We start from the raw sequence: 12,288 nt of genomic DNA on the forward strand, positions 1-12,288 counted from the left end.
ATAGACAGTAGGAAGACTCAGTCTTCCTGTACTTAAGTCTGCATTGTGACTCATATTTAATTCCGATGCAATTTCTGTGTTTCTTCGTCAATGGGAAGGTCTAAGGGATACAGTAAACCTGCACAGGTGCATCGGAATGTAAAACTGGTGACACAGGAAACGCTCAAAACATTGACTGTAAGAAGACTGTTTTCTTGTACTTAAGTCGGCATTGTGTCTCTTATATTTAATTCCGATGCAATTTCTGTGTTTCATCGTCACTGTGAAGGTCCAAAGATACAGTAAACCTGTAGAGGTGCATCGGAATGTAAAACTGGTGACACAGGAAACGCTCAAATTATAGACAGTAGGAAGACTCAGTCTTCCTGTACTTAAGTCGGCATTGTGTCTCTTATATTTAATTCCGATGCAATTTCTGTGTTTCATCGTCAATGGGAAGGTCCAAGGGATACAGTAAACCTGCAGAGGTCCATCGGAATGTAAAACTGGTGACACAGGAAACGCTCAAAACATAGACAGTAGGAAGACTCAGTCTTCCTGTACTTAAGTCGGCATTGTGTATCTTATATTTAATTCCGATGCAATTTTTGTGTTTCAGCGTCAATGGGGAGGTCCAAGGGATACAGTAAACCTGCAGAGGTGCAACGGAATGTAAAACTAGTGACACAGGAAACTCTCAAAACATAGACCGTAAGAAGACTGAGTTTTCTTGTACTTAAGTAGGCGTTGTGTCTCTTATATTTAATTCCGATGCAATTTCTGTGTTTCATCCTCAATGGGAAGGTCCAAGGTATACAGTAAACCTGCAGAGGTCCATCGGAATGTAAAACTTGTGACACAGGAAACGCTCAAAACATAGACAGTAGGAAGACTCAGTCTTCCTGTACTTAAGTCGGCATTGTGTCTCTTATATTTAATTCCGATGCAATTTCTGTGTTTCATCGTCAATGGGAAGGCCCAAGGGATACAGTAAACCTGCAGTGGTGCATCAGAATGTAAGACTGGTGACACAGGAAACGCTCAAAACATAGACAGTAGGAAGACTCAGTCTTCCTGTACTTAAGTCGGCATTGTGTCTCTTATATTTAATTCCGATGCAATTTCTGTGTTTCATCGTCAATGGGAAGGTCCAAGGGATACAGTTAACCTGCAGAGGTACATCGGATTGTAAAACTAGTGACACAGGAAACGCTCAAAACATAGACAGTAGGAAGACTCAGTCTTCCTGTACTTAAGTTGGCATTGTGTCTCTTACATTTAATTCCGTTGCAATTTCTGTGTTTCATCGTCAATGGGAAAGTCCAAGGGATACAGTAAACCTGCAGAGGTGCATCGGAATGTAAAACTGGTGACACAGGAAACGCTCAAATCATAGACAGTAGGAATACTCAGTCTTCCTGCACTTAAATCGGCATTGTGTCTCTTATATTTATTTCCGATGAAATTTCTGTGTTTCATCGTGAATGGGAAGGTCCAAGGGATATAGTAAACAAGCAGAGGTGCACCGGAAAGTAAAACTGATGACACAGGAAACGCACTAAACATAGACAGTAGGAAGACTCAGTCTTCCTGTACTTAAGTCGGCATTTTGTCTCTTATATTTAATTCCGATGGAATTTCTGTGTTTCATCGTCACTGTGACGGTCCGAGGGATACAGTCAACCTGTAGAGGTGCATCGGAATGTAAAACTGGTGACACAGGAAACGCTCAAAACATAGGCAGTAGGAAGACTCAGTCTTCCTGTACTTACATCGGCATATTGTCTCTTATATTTATTTCCGATGAAATTTCTGTGTTTCATCGTCAATGGGAAGGTCCAAGGGATATAGTAAACCGGCAGAGGTGCATCGGAAAGTAAAACTGATGACACAGGACACGCTGAAAACATAGACAGTAGGGAGACTTAGTCATCCTGTACTTAAGTCAGCATTGTGCCTCTTATTTTTTATTCCGATGCAATTTCTGTGTTTCATCGTCAATGGGAAGGTCCAAGGGATACAATAAACCTGCAGAGGTGCATCGGAATGTAAAACTGGTGACACAGGAAACGCTCAAAACATAGACAGTACTAGGACTCAGTCTTCCTGTACTTAAGTCGCCACTGTGTCTCTTATATTTAATTCCGATGCAATTTCTGTGATTCATCGTCACTGTGAAGGTCCAAGGGATACAGTAAACCTTCAAATTGCATCGGAATGTAAAACAGTTGACACGGGAAACGCTCAAAACATAGACAGTAAGAAGACTCAGTCATCCTGTTCTTTAGTCGGCACTGTGTCTCTAATATTTAATTCCGATGCAATTTCTGTGTTTCATCGTCAATGGGAAGTACCAAGGGATACAGTAAACCTGCAGAGGTGCATCGGAATGTAAAACTGATGACACAGGAAACGCTCAAATCATAGACAGTAGGAAGACTCAGTCTTCCTGTACTTAAGTCGGCATTGTGTCTCTTATATTTAATTCCGATGCAATTTCTGTGTTTCATCGTCAATGGGAAGGTCCAAGGGATACAGTAAACCTGCAGAGGTGCATCGGAATGTAAAACTCTTGACACAGGAAACGCTCAAACCGTAGACAGTAGGAAGACTCAGTCTTCCTGTACTTAAGTCGGCATTGTGTCTCTTGTATTTAATTCCGATGCGATTTCAGTGTTTCATCGACAATGTGAAAGTCCAAGGGATACAGTAAACCGGTAGAGGTGCATCGGAATGTAAAACTGGTGACACAGGAAACGCTCAAAACATTGACTGTAAGAAGACTGTTTTCTTGTACTTAAGTCGGCATTGTGTCTCTTATATTTAATTCCGATGCAATTTCTGTGTTTCATCGTCACTGTGAAGGTCTAAGGGATACAGTAAACCTGTAGAGGTGCATCGGAATGTAAAACTGGTGACACAGGAAACGCTCAAATTATAGACAGTAGGAAGACTCAGTCTTCCTGTACTGAAGTCGGCATTGTGTCTCTTATATTTAATTCCGATGCAATTTCTGTGTTTCATCGTCAATGGGAAGGTCCAAAGGATACAGTAAACCTGCAGAGGTGCATCAGAATGTAAAACTGGTGACACAGGAAACGCTCAAAACATAGACAGTAGGAAGACTCAGTCTTCCTGTACTTAAGTCGGCATTGTGTCTCTTACATTTAATATCGATGGAATTTCTGTGTTTCATCGTCAATGGTAGAGTCCAAGGGATACAGTAAACCTGCAGAGGTGCATCGGAATGTAAAACTAGTGACACAGGAAACGTTCAAATTATAGACAGTAGGAAGACTCAGTCTAACTGTACTTAAGTCGGCATTGTGTCTCTAATATTTAATTCCGATGCAATTACTGTGTTTCATCGTCAATGGGAAGTTCCAAGGGATACAGTAAACCTGCAGAGGTGCATCGGAATTTAAACCTGGTGACACAGGAAACGCTCAAAACATAGACCGTATGAAGACTCAGTTTTCATGTACTTAAGTCGGCGTTGTGTCTCTTATATATAATTCCTATGCAATATCTGATTTTCACCGTCAATGGGAAGGTCCAAGGGATACAGTAAACCTGCAGAGGTGCATCGGAATGTAAAACTGATGACACAGGAAACGCTCAAATCATAGACAGTAGGAAGACTCAGTCTTCCTGTACTTAAGTCGGCATTGTGTCTCTTATATTTAATTCGGATGCAATTTCTGTGTTTCATCGTCAATGGGAAGGTCCAAGGGATACAGTAAACCTGCAGAGGTGCATCGGAATGTAAAACTCTTGACACAGGAAACGCTCAAACCGTAGACAGTAGGAAGACTCAGTCTTCCTGTACTTAAGTCGGCATTGTGTCTCTTGTATTTAATTCCGATGCGATTTCAGTGTTTCATCGACAATGGGAAAGTCCAAGGGATACAGCAAACCGGTAGAGGTGCATCGGAATGTAAAACTGGTGACACAGGAAACGCTCAAATCATAGACCGTAAGAAGACTCACTTTTCTTGTACTTAAGTAGGCGTTGTGTCTCTTATATTTAATTCCGATGCAATTTCTGTGTTTCATCCTCAATGGGAAGGTCCAAGGTATACAGTAAACCTGCAGAGGTCCATCGGAATGTAAAACTTGTGACACAGGAAACGCTCAAAACATAGACAGGAGGAAGACTCAGTCTTCCTGTACTTAAGTCGGCATTGTATCTCTTGTATTTAATTCCGATGCAAATTCTGTGTTTCATCGTCAATGGGAAGGTCCAAGGGATACAGTAAACCTGCAGAGGTCCATCGGAATGTAAAACTGGTGACACAGGAAACGCTCAAAACATAGACAGTAGGAAGACTCAGTCTTCCTGTACTTAAGTCGGCATTGTGTATCTTATATTTAATTTCGATGCAACTTGTGTGTTTCATCGCCAATGGGAAAGTCCAGGGGATACAGTAAACCTGCAAATGTGCTTCGGAATGTAAAACTGGTGACACAGGAAACGCTCAAAATATAGACAGTAGGAAGACTCAGTCTTCCTGCACTTAAATCGGCATTGTGTCTCTTATATTTATTTCCGATGAAATTTCTGTGTTTCATCGTGAATGGGAAGGTCCAAGGGATATAGTAAACAAGCAGAGGTGCATCGGAAAGTAAAACTGATGACACAGGAAACGCACAAAACATAGACAGTAGGAAGACTCAGTCTTCCTGTACTTAAGTCGGCATTGTGTCTCTTATATTTAATTCCGATGCAATTTCTGTGTTTCATCGTCAATGGGAAGGTCCAAGGGATACAGTAAACCTGCAGAGGTGCATCAGAATGTAAAACTGGTGACACAGGAAACGCTCAAAACATAGACAGTAGGAAGACTCAGTCTTCCTGTACTTAAGTCGGCATTGTGTCTCTTACATTTAATTCCGATGCCATTTCTGTGTTTCATCGTCAATGGGTGAGTCCAAGGATACAGTAAACCTGCAGAGGTGCATCGGAATGTAAAACTGGTGACACAGGAAACGCTCAAAACATAGACAGTAGGAAGACTCAGTCTTCCTGTACTTAAATCGGCATTGTGTGTCTTATATTTTTTTCCGATGAAATTTCTGTGTTTCATCGTGAATGGGAAGGTCCAAGGGATATAGTAAACCTGCAGAGGTGCATCGGAAAGTAAAACTGATGAGACAGTACATGCTCAAAAAATAGACAGTAGGAAGACTTAGTCTTCCTGTACTTAAGTCGGTATTGCGTCTCTTATATTTAATTCCGATGCAATTTCTGTGTTTCATCGTCACTGTGACGGTCCGAGGGATACAGTCAACCTGTAGAGGTGCATCGGAATGTAAAACTAGTGACACAGGAAACGTTCAAATTATAGACAGTAGGAAGACTCAGTCTAACTGTACTTAAGTCGGCATTGTGTCTCTTTTATTTAATTCCGATGCAATTTCTGTGTTTCATCGTCAATGGGAAGGGCCAAGGGATACAGTAAACCTGCAGAGGTGCATCGGAATGTAAAACGGATGACACAGGAAACGCTCAAAACGTAGACAGTAGGAAGACTCAGTCTTCCTGTACTTAAGTCGGCATTGTGTGTCTAATATTTAATTCCGAAGCAATTTCTGTGCTTCATCGTCAATGGGAAGGTCCAAGGGATACAGTAAACCTGCAGAGGTGCATCGGAATGTAAAACTGGTGACACAGGAAACGCTCCAAACGTAGACAGTAGGAAGACTCAGTCTTCTTGTACTTAAGTCGGCATTGTGTCTCTTGTATTTAATTCCGTTGCGATTTCTGTGTTTCATCGACTATGGGAAAGTCGAAGGGATACAGTAAAGCGGCAGAGGTACATCGGATTGTAAAACTGGTGACACAGGAAACGCTCAAAACATAGACTGTAAGAAGACTCAGTTTTCTTGTACTTAAGTTGGCATTGTGTCTCTTATATTTAATTCCGATGCAATTTCTGTGATTCATCTTCAATGGGAAGGTCCAAGGGATACAGTAAACCTGCAGAGGTGCATCAGAATGTAAAACAGGTGACACAGGAAACGCTCAAAACATAGACAGTAGGAAGGCTCATTCTTCCTGTACTTCAGTCGGCATTGTGTATCTTATATTTAATTTCGATGCAATTTGTGTGTTTCATCGCCAATGGGAAGGTCCAGGGGATACAGTAAACCTGCAGATGTGCATCGGAATGTAAAACAGGTGACACAGGAAACGCTCACAACATTGACTGTAAGAAGACTGTTTTCTTGTACTTAAGTCGGCATTGTGTCTCTTATAATTAATTCCGATGCAATTTCTGTGTTTCATCGTCACTGTGAAGGTCCAAGGGATACAGTAAACCTGTAGAGGTGCATCGGAATGTAAAACTGGTGACACAGGAAACGCTCAAATTATAGACAGTAGGAAGACTCAGTCTTCCTGTACTTAAGTCGGCATTGTGTCTGTTATATTTAATTCCGATGCAATTTCTGTGTTTCATCGTCAATGGGAAGGTCGAAGGGATACAGTAAACCTGCAAAGGTGCATCAGAATGTAAAACTGGTGACACAGGAAACGCTCAAAACACAGACAGTAGGAAGACTCAGTCTTCCTGTACTTAAGTCGGCATTGTGTCTCTTACTTTTAATTCCGATGCAATTTCTGTGTTTCATTGTCACTGGGAGAGTCCAAGGGATACAGTAAACCTGCTGAGGTGCACCGGAATGTAAAACTGGTGACACAGGAAACGCTCAAAACATAGACATTACGAAGACTCAGTCTTCCTGTACTTAAATCGGCATTGTGTCTCTTATATTTAATTTCGATGCAATTTGTGTGTTTCATCGACAATGGGAACGTCCAGGGGATACAGTAAACCTGCAAAGGCGCATCAGAATGTAAAACTGGTGACACAGGAAACGCTCAAACATAGACAGTAGGAAGACTCCATCTTCCTGTACTTAAGTCGGCATTGTGTCTCTTATATTTAATTCCGATGCAATTTCTGTGTTTCATCGTGAATGGGAAGGTCCAAGGGATATAGTAAACCTGCAGAGGTGCATCGGAAAGTAAAACTGATGACACAGGACACGCTCAAAACATAGACAGTAGGAAGACTTAATCTTCCTGTACTTTAGTCGGTATTGTGTCTCTTATATTTAATTTCGATGCAATTTCTGTGATTCATCGTCACTGTGAAGGTCCAAGGGATACAGTAAACCTGCAAGGTGCCTCGGAATGTAAAACTGTTGACACGGGAAACGCTCAAAACATAGACAGTAAGAAGACTCAGTCATCCTGTTCTTAAGTCGGCACTGTGTCTCTAATATTTAATTCCGATGCAATATCTGATTTTCATCGTCAATGGGAAGGTCCAAGGGATACAGTAAACCTGCAGAGGTGCATCGGAATGTAAAACTGATGACACAGGAAACGCTCAAAACGTAGACAGTAGGAAGACTCAGTCTTCCTGTACTTAAGTCGGCATTGTGTCTCTTATGTTTAATTCCGATGCAATTTCTGGGCTTCATCGTCAATGGGAACGTCCAAGGGATACAGTAAACCTGCAGAGGTGCATCGGAATGTAAAACTGGTGACACAGGAAACGCTCAAAACATATACAGTAGGAAGACTCAGTCTTCCTGTACTTAAGTCGGCATTGTGTATCTTATATTTAATTTCGATGCAATTTGTGTGTTTCATCGCCAATGGGAAGGTCCAGGGGATACAGTAAACCTGCAGATGTGCATCGGAATGTAAAACTGGTAACACAGAAAATGCTCACAACATTGACTGTAAGAAGACTGTTTTCTTGTACTTAAGTCGGCATTGTGTCTCTTATATTTAATTCCGATGCAATTTCTGTGTTTCATCGTCACTGTGAAGGTCCAAGGGATACAGTAAACCTGTAGAGGTGCATCGGAATGTAAAACTGGTGACACAGGAAACGCTCAAATTATAGACAGTAGGAAGACTCAGTCTTCCTGTACTTAAGTCGGCATTGTGTCTCTTATATTTAATTCCGATGCAATTTCTGTGTTTCATCGTCAATGGGAAGGTCCAAGGGATACAGTAAACCTGCAAAGGTGCATCAGAATGTAAAACTGGTGACACAGGAAACGCTCAAAACATAGACAGTATTAAGACTCAGTCTTCCTGTACTTAAGTCGGCATTGTGTCTCTTACATGTAATTCCGATGCAATTTCTGTGTTTCATTGTCACTGTGAAGGTCCAAGGGATACACTAAGCCTGCAAGGTGCCTCGGAATGTAAAACTGTTGACACGGGAAACGCTCAAAACATAGACAGTAAGAAGACTCAGTCATCCTGTTCCTAAGTCGGCACTGTGTCTCTAATATTTAATTCCGATGAAATTTCTGTGTTTCATCGTCAATGGGATGTTCCAAGGGATACAGTAAACCTGCAGAGGTGCATCGGAATTTAACCTGGTGACACAGGAAACGCTCAAAACATAGACCGTAAGAAGACTCAGTTTTCATGTACTTAAGTCTGCGTTGTGTCTCTTATATATAATTCCGATGCAATATCTGATTTTCATCGTCAATGGGAAGGTCCAAGGGATACAGTAAACCTGCAGAGGTGCATCGGAATGTAAAACTGATGACACAGGAAACGCTCAAAACGTAGAAAGTAGGAAGACTCAGTCTTCCTGTACTTAAGTCGGCATTGTGTCTCTTATGTTTTATTGCGATGCCATTTCTGGGCTTCATCGTCAATGGGAAGGTCCAAGGGATACAGTAAACCTGCAGAGGTGCATCGGAATGTAAAACTGGTGACACAGGAAACGCTCAATACGTAGACAGTAGGAAGACTCAGTCTCCCTGTACTTAAGTCGGCATTTTGTCTCTTGTATTTAATTCCGATGCGATTTCTGTGTTTCATCGACAATGGGAAAGTCCAAGGGATACAGTAAAGCGGCAGAGGTACATCGGAATGTAAAACTGGTGACACAGGAAACGCTCAAAAGATAGACCGTAAGAAGACTCAGTTTTCTTTTACTTAAGTCGGCATTGTGTCTCTTATATTTAATTCCGATGCAATTTCTGTGTTTCATCGTCAATGGGAAGGTCCAAGGGAAACAGGAAACCTGCAAAGGTGCATCAGAATGTAAAACTGGTGACACAGGAAACGCTCAAAACATAGACAGTAGTAAGACTCAGTCTTCCTGTACTTAAGTCGGCATTGTGTCTCTTACATTTAATTCCGATGCAATTTCTGTGTTTCATTGTCACTGGGAGAGTCCAAGGGATACAGTAAACCTGCAGAGGTGCACCGGAATGTAAAACTGGTGACACAGGAAACGCTCAAAACATAGACATTACGAAGACTCAGTCTTCCTGTACTTAAATCGGCATTGTGTGTCTTACATTTATATCCGATGAAATTTCTGTGTTTCATCGTGAATGGGAAGGTCCAAGGGATATAGTAAACCTGCAGAGGTGCATCGGAAAGTAAAACTGATGACACAGGACACGCTCAAAACATAGACAGTAGGAAGACTCAGTCTTCCTGTACTTAAGTCGGCATTGTGTCTCTTATATTTAATTCCGATGCAATTTCTGTGTTTCATCGTCAATGGGAAGGTCCAAGGGATACAGTTAACCTGCAGAGGTACATCGGATTGTAAAACTAGTGACACAGGAAACGCTCAGAACATAGACAGTAGGAAGACTCAGTCTTCCTGTACTTAAGTCGGCATTGTGTTTCTTACATTTAATTCCGATGCAATTTCTGTGATTCATCGTCAATGGGAAAGACCAAGGGATACAGTAAACCTGCAGAGGTGCATCGGAATGTAAAACTGGTGACACAGGAAACGCTCAAAACATAGACAGTAGGAAGACTCAGTCTTCCTGTACTTAAATCGGCATTGCGTCTCTTATATTTATTTCCGATGAAATTTCTGTGTTTCATCGTCAATGGGAAGGTCCAAGAGATATAGTAAACCTGCAGAGGTGCATCAGAATGTAAAACTGGTGACACAGGAAACGCTCAAAACATAGACAGTAGGAGGACTCAGTCTTCCTGTACTTAAGTCGGCATTGTGTCTCTTATATTTAATTCCGATGCAATTTCTGTATTTCATCGTCAATGGGAAGGTCCAAGGGATACAGTAAACCTGCAGAGGTGCAACGGAATGTAAAACTTGTGACACAGGAAACGCTCAAAACATAGACAGTAGGAAGACTCATTCTTCCTGTACTTAAGTCGGCATTGTGTCTCTTATATTTATTTCCGATGAAATTTCTGTGTTTCATCGTGAATGGGAAGGTCCAAGGAATATAGTAAACCTGCAGAGGTGCATCGGAAAGTAAAACTGATGGATCAGGATACGCTCAAAACATAGACAGTAGCAAGATTTAGTCTTCCTGTACTTAAGTCGGCATTGTGTCTCTTATATTTAATTTCGATGCAATTTGTGTGTTTCATCGCCAATGGGAAGGTCCAAGGGATACAGTAAACATGCAGAGGTGCATCGGAATGTAAAACTGGTGACACAGGAAACGCTCCAAACATTGACTGTAAGAAGACTGTTTTCTTGTACTTAAGTCGGCATTGTGTCTCTTATATTTAATTCCGATGCAATTTCTGTGTTTCATCGTCACTGTGAAGGTCCAAGGGATACAGTAAACCTGTAGAGGTGCATCGGAATGTAAAACTGGTGACACAGGAAACGCTCAAATTATAGACAGTAGGAAGACTCAGTCTTCCTGTACTTAAGTCGGCATTGTGTCTCTTATATTTAATTCCGATGCAATTTCTGTGTTTCATCGTCAATGGGAAGGTCCAAGGGATACAGTAAACCTGCAGAGGTGCATCGAAATGTAAAGCTAGTGACACAGGAAACGCTCAAAACATAGACAGTAGGAAGACTCAGTCTCCCTGGACTTAAGTCGGCATTGTGTCTCTTACATTTAATTCCGATGCAAATTCTGTGTTTCATCGTCAATGGGAAAGTCCAAGGGATACAGTAAACCTGCAGAGGTGCATCGGAATGTAAAACTGGTGACACAGGATACGCTCAAAAGATAGACAGTAGGAACACTCAGTCTTCCTGTACATAAATCGACATTGTGTCTCTTATAATAATTTCCGATGAAGTTTCTGTGTTTCATCGTGAATGGGAAGGTCCAAGGGATACAGTAAACCTGCAGAGGTGCATCGGAATTTAACCTGGTGACACAGGAAACGCTCAAAACATAGACCGTAAGAAGACTCAGTTTTCATGTACTTAAGTCGGCGTCGTGTCTCTTATATATAATTCCGATGCAATATCTGATTTTCATCGTCAATGGGAAGGTCCAAGGGATACAGTAAACCTGCAGAGGTGCATCGGAATGTAAAACTGGTGACACAGGAAACGCTCAAAACATAGACAGTAGGAAGCCTCAGTCTTCCTGTACTTAAGTCGGCATTGTGTATCTTATATTTAATTTCGATGCAATTTGTTTGTTTCATCGCCAATGGGAAGGTCCAGGGGATACAGTAAACCTGCAGATGTGCATCGGAATGTAAAACTGATGACACAGGAAACGCTCAAAACGTAGAAAGTAGGAAGACTCAGTCTTCCTGTACTTAAGTCGGCATTGTGTCTCTTACATTTAATTCCGATGCAATTTCTGTGTTTCATTGTCACTGTGAAGGTCCAAGGGATACACTAAACCTGCAAGGTGCCTCGGAATGTAAAACTGTTGAAACGGGAAACGCTCAAAACATAGACAGTAAGAAGACTCAGTCATCCTGTTCCTAAGTCGGCACTGTGTCTCTAATATTTAATTCCGATGCAATTTTGTGTTTCATCGTCAATGGGAAGTTCCAAGCGATACAGTAAACCTGCAGAGGTGCATCGGAATTTAACCTGGTGACACAGGAAACGCTCAAAACATAGACCGTAAGAAGACTCAGTTTTCATGTACTTAAGTCGGCGTCGTGTCTCTTATATATAATTCCGATGCAATATCTGATTTTCATCGTCAATGGGAAGGTCCAAGGGATACAGTAAACCTGCAGAGGTGCATCGGAATTTAAAACTGATGACACAGGAAACGCTCAAAGCGTAGAAAGTAGGAAGACTCAGTCTTCCTGTACTTAAGTCGGCTTTGTGTCTCTTATGTTTTATTGCGATGCTATTTCTGGGCTTCATCGTCAATGGGAAGGTCCAAGGGATACAGTAAACCTGCAGAGGTGCATCGGAATGTAAAACTGGTGACACAGGAAACGCTCAATACGTAGACAGTAGGAAGACTCAGTCTCCCTGTACTTAAGTCGGCATTTTGTCTCTTGTATTTAATTCCGATGCGATTTCTGTGTTTCATCGACAATGGGAA

The sequence above is a fragment of the Schistocerca nitens genome, chromosome 4, assembly GCF_023898315.1.
Source record: "Schistocerca nitens isolate TAMUIC-IGC-003100 chromosome 4, iqSchNite1.1, whole genome shotgun sequence".
Lineage (NCBI taxonomy): Eukaryota > Metazoa > Arthropoda > Insecta > Orthoptera > Acrididae > Schistocerca > Schistocerca nitens.